The sequence below is a fragment of the Arachis hypogaea genome, chromosome 6, assembly GCF_003086295.3.
Source record: "Arachis hypogaea cultivar Tifrunner chromosome 6, arahy.Tifrunner.gnm2.J5K5, whole genome shotgun sequence".
Taxonomy (NCBI): domain Eukaryota; kingdom Viridiplantae; phylum Streptophyta; class Magnoliopsida; order Fabales; family Fabaceae; genus Arachis; species Arachis hypogaea.
In genome coordinates, this window is record NC_092041.1 from 104047356 (window position 1) to 104053355 (window position 6000).

Genomic DNA, 6000 nt, shown 5'->3' on the forward strand with positions numbered 1-6000 from the left:
TTCTCTTTCTCAATTGTAGGGCATTGCTACGAACTCAGCTTGAAATGACTAGCAAGTGGAGTACTAACAGGTTTGAAATTACTTATGCTAAACCTCTCTAAAACCTTCACAATGTACTTCTTCTGCGACAACCACAGTTTCCCATTCTTCCTGTCACGAGTGATACTCATGCCAAGAATTTTCTTTGCAGGACCCAAATCCTTCATAGCAAAGGATCTATTCAAGTCTTTCTTAAGACTTTTAATCTTTTTAGTGTCATGCCAACAATCAACATGTCATCAACATAAAGCAAGAGAATTATAAAATCACCATCAGAGAATTTCTTAACATATACACAATGATCTGAAGAAGTCTTACTATACCCATGACCTTCCATGAAGGAATCAAACTTCGTGTACCACTGCCTTGGCACTTGCTTCAGCCCATATAAGCTCTTCTTCAACTTGCATACAAGGTGCTCCCTTCCTTTAACCTCGAAACCCTCTGGTTGCTTCATATAGATTTCTTTATCTATGTCACCGTGAAAGAATGCAGTCTTCACGTCAAGCTTCTCAACCTCTGAATTCAAGCTAGCCGCCAATCCAAGTACAACTCGAATAGAGGACATCTTCACAACTGGAGAGAAAATCTCCTCAAAATCAATACCTTTCTTTTTCTCAAAGCCTTTCACAACCAATCGAGCTTTGTACCTTAGCCGTGAGACATTTTCATCTTCTTTCAACTTAAACGCCCATTTATTCTTGAATGCTCTCTTACCCTTCGGTAACTTCACCAATTCAAAAGTATGATTCTCATGCAAGGATTTTATTTCTTTTTGCATGGCCTTCAACCAATCTTCCTTATGCTTATCAGACATAGCTTCCTGGTAGCTTTCTGACTCCCCAGTCTCAGTGTTTATCACATACTCATGAGGAGAGTATTTTTGAGAAGGATGACGCTCTCTAGTAGATCTTCTCAATTCAGGCTCAACTGGTGGTTCAGGTGGAACTTTAACATCTGGAACCTCTGGTTAAGGTGTAGGTTCATCATGTAAATTATCACCATCATTATCAACTTGTATATCTCTCCCATCAACAGAAGGTCTAGTGGAAGGACCAGGTTCATCATCAGCAGAACGTCTAACAGTTACTGTTGGCTTATCTGTCTTCTCAAGATCTTCAATAGTTTGGTCTTCAAGAAAAATCACATCTCGACTTCTAATTATCTTCTTGCTCACCGGATCCCATAATCTGTAACCAAAGTCTTCGTGACCATAACCCATGAAGATACACTGCTTTGACTTCCCATCAAGTTTAGACCTTTCATCTCTTGAAATGTGAACAAAAGCTCTGCAACCGAACACTCTCAAGCGACTATAGGAGACATCTTTCCCTCTCCAAACTTTCTTTGGAACATCACCATTAAGTGGAACTGAAGGAGAAAGGTTGATCAGATCTACTGCAGTCCTCATCGCTTCACCCCAAAAGGATTTAGGCAACTTTGCATGAGAGAGCATACACCTGACTCTATCATTGATAGTGCGATTCATTCTCTTTGCAACTCCATTATGTTAAGGACTGTTAGGAACTGTCTTCTTAAGCTTGATCCCATGCCCTTTACAATACTCTTCAAACGGACCCTTGTATTCACTACCATTATCTGCTCGACCACATTTCAATTTCCTTCCTGTTTCTCTTTCAACACTTGCATGAAAGTGTTTGAAGATTTCGAGCATCTGGTCTTTAGATTTCAAAACAAAAGCCCACACTTTTCGAGAATAATCATCAATAAAAGTAACAAAATATGAAGTACCACCTAGTGTCTTAGCATCCATAGTGCAAACATCAGTGTGAACTAAATCTAGAACATGTGATCTCCTATGAGGTCCAGAATTATGAAATGATACTCTAGCATGCTTACCAACAAAACAATGAGTGCAAGTATTTAAAGTTGTACCTTTCATGGGAAGCGAGTGCTTCTTGGCTAAGACGCTTAGTCCTTTCTCACTCAAGTGACCAAGATGTATATGCCACAAATCAGAAGAGGAATCATCAGCTACATTCACGTCTTTTTTGCACAACTTTGCTTGCAACCGGTAGAGAGTAGAGAGACTATTGTCTTCTCTAGCAACAATGAGAGCCCCTTTGGTAATTTTGCATTTTCCACTATCAAAGGAAGTACAATAGCCCTCTTGATCCAATGCCTTCACTGAAATGAGATTGAACCACATATCTAGCGCATGCCTAACATTCTCCAACTGTAACTTGCATCCCATGTTGGTTTTAAGCCACAAATTACCCATACCAATGATATCACACACTCCTTTATCTCCCAATTCGATCTTGCCAAAATTTCTAACAGTATAGGAAGTGAAAAATTCATGCCTCGGAGTGACATGACATGAGTCACCAGAATCCATAATCCAAGTGGAATCATCACGGACAAGATTCACATAATTTTCATCATATGTGATAAGAACATCTTTATAAACAATAGCAGCAGTCTCTTTATCAATATCTTTACCTTTCTTCGTTTCTTCCACTTGATTGTTCTCTTTTCAAGAATCTACAATACCTCTTGATATGCTACGGCTTGCCACAATGGTGACAAATGAACTTCTTTCTTGACTTGTACTTTCCTCTTGACTTGCTTCGACTCTCTGACCTGTCAGAACTGTGAGGTTTTCTACTTTGACTTCTCCCCTGTAACTCTGAAACAAGTGCTTCTGACTGGGAGGAGGCATTCGTCAAACCTCGCTCTTTTCTTCTGACTTCTTCATTCAACATGCTCTCTTTAACCATTGCTAACGTCAACTTCCCATTTGGAGCTGAGTTAGTCAGTGTCACAACCAGAACTTCCCAACTATCAAGCAAAGAGCTCAACAACAACAAGGCTTGCAACTCATCATTCAAAGTGATTTCATTATTTGTCAGTTGGTTCACCGTCTCCTGAAAAATACTCAAGTACTCCAGTATTGATTTACCTTCAACATATTTCATATTGACAAGCTTCTTAATCAAGAATGCTTTATTTTGCACATTCTTTCTCTCATATAACTCCTTCAATTTCTTCCACATCTTCTTGACATTGGTTTCAGTGTCAACATGTGAATACACGCTAAGATCAAGCTATTGCCTAATCAAAGCAACTGCCTTCTGATTCAGCTTCTTCTATTCAGCATCGAATTTGGTACCTTTGGATTTATCCCCCTCCACAGGATCATACAAGTCCTTGCTATACAACATATCTTTCACGAGGGTCTTCCAAATTGAATAATTTTAGGAATTCAATTTGACCGTATTCGGTCCATGAGTATTTTTCTCCATTTAATCAACACAGAGATAAACAACCAAAGCTCTAGATACCACTTTGTTGGTAAAACCTCAACAAAAGGTTCAAAACAAGAACTTGGAAGCACCAAAAGTAATTTTTCCCACAACCTGTGTAATTAAATGGGTAATACCAAAGATACTCCAAGCAGCAATTATAATAACAGAAATTAAATAATCAGACACCAGAATTTTAACGTGGGAAAACCCTCCAAAAGAGTGACAAAAAACTCACGGGACCTAGTCTAGAAAAATTTTTCACTATCAGAATAATGGGTACACAAACAATCTTCCTAGTGACACTAGGACATCTCAACAATCAACAAAATACATAATCAAAACTGATGAAATCAACATAAACCCTCCAGAAAAGTGGGTATCTCAAATAAAAAAAAAACAGAAGACAATACAACTAGCAAGTTATATCCTAATATTCATCTCTACACCAGAAATAACATACTAAAATTTCATAAAAAATGGAACAAATTTACCAAGTCAATATGATTAAAGTTGACTTACCCTTTTCCCCAAATTTCTCTTCTCCTTCCAGGTTGTTTTTCCTTTCATTCAAAAGAATGAAGCTTCGTTGCTTTCTTTTCAAAACATAAAGAAAGCTTCTCTCTCCCGTGGCCTTTTTAGCCACTTATTTTATTTATTTATTATTTGTTTTTCCTTTTTTTTCTTTTAAAATTGTGGGTCCCACTTAGTTGGGAACTCACCAACAATAAGAAATAATATTTAAATAATTTATTGTGAATCAAATTGATCTCTTCGTTATTGGTACACTTTTGATATTGCAAAAGGAATTTTCTCTAATTCAAGAATCAAGTCATATTGCAAAAGGAACTTTCTCTAATTCAAGAATCAAGTCACATGTGCAGTTGTTCCACTTCAAATATTGATTTTTGCTTTGTGGTATAGCATTTGGTTAGTCTTAGCCATTTCTTGCTTTTAATCACTTTTGATGTCATTACTTAATCAAATCGGAAAGCTCTTGGTTTCTCCTTAATGAACTATGACACTTATGATTGATGTGAAAAAAAAATTCATAACGCATAATTTGCTATATCTATTGAAGATGTTACAAGAATGAAAAATATCTAACACTTTTGGTGGTACATGGGCAAAACATCTAGAGAGGAGTAAAAACTTTTGCATCATCATTTTAACATTTTTGCTCTAGAATATATTTGTTACTAAAATCATAATTTCTTACATGATTGTAGCCATAATTTTTCTTACATAATTTCTTAAATTCAAAGAAAATATACAGAGATAGTGATCAATAGTAAATTGCTTTATCTAATGGCAATTTTTTTATAGATACTAGAAATGGATGATGTAATAGTGGTGCATACTGGAGGTTGCCATAGCAAGAACTGTTTTATATAGTATATATATCTAGCGATAGTTGTTTATATAAGGTGTATAAATTTTCAAACTGAACCCACTAGAACTTGATTTCATAAAAACACTTATATTCTCTGGCTAATTGAAATGTCACAAGGTAACAATAATTTCTTTTAATGTGGATTAGGAATTTGAATTTTAACAATTATATATAAGCTTACCAATACAATGATAAATAAACACTTCAGGTTTATCCCAATGCACTGGATGGGAATGAACCATTGGCTTTGGACATGGGAAGCATGGGGAAGGGTCAGGTATGGATTAATGGAGAGAGCATAGAAAGATAATGGATGACTTATGGAAATGGTGGGTGCAATTCTTATAGATATCCTGAGATGATTCCACTTTGCTGTAAAGTGCCAACCCATGAGAAGTAAAAGGTGTTTTTTCATTATTATTATTTTATCTCCAATACTCTTTAACCTTTGATATTCTTACATTATTCTTTTTATTTATTTAGTAAGTTTTTTGTTTTTGTTTTGTCCTTTCCAACTTCTCTCCAAAAAGATTGATATAAGCATTACTTTTCTGCTTGAAAATGTACAAAACAATGAAGCAGTATCTTTTATGTTGCTCTTAACACTTTTTTTATTAGTGTGCTATTAGCTTTCATAAGTATCTGAATTTTGTTGTTGCATTTTGTTGTTTGTCTATATCAATGAAGAGTAACTGAGGAATAATTATGTTAATTATTTCTTTTTCTTCCACTATTTTCTTTTCTTTGATTTGTCACACTGGCTTTTGTAAATTTGATTTTTGTTGAAACTGAAAACAGTTGTATTAGTTTTCATTCCTAGGTGAATAAAGATGTTGTTGCATTGTGTTGTTTGTTTGACAATGAATTATGAGTAATTAATGAATTATGGTTTTCTTTGGAGTTGCAATACTTTTCAAAGACTGAGAAGTATGTTCCTTTGTTTACTGTAGGTGATGATTTGGAGAGTTGACCGAAGGAATGGCCTGCTATAGCAAATTCATGTTAGATTGACTGCAGCCGCAGCAAGGGTCAAGGACTTAGAAGGTTTCATTTATTATTGATATTTGTCTTTTTAACTGTTATCAATGCTTAAAATATGTGTTGAGATAGTAATATTTAGAGCATAAGTGCTCAAATTCAATTTGGAACACTTATGTGGCATTAAAAAAATATTTGTATATGTCTTTTTAACATTAGTTGTATTTGTTGTTTGAAAAGATGTAAAATTTGGAACAAATGGTGATGGAATTGGAAAAATGAAATAAAAATGGATCAAGATTGAGACATGAATTTCATGTTCAA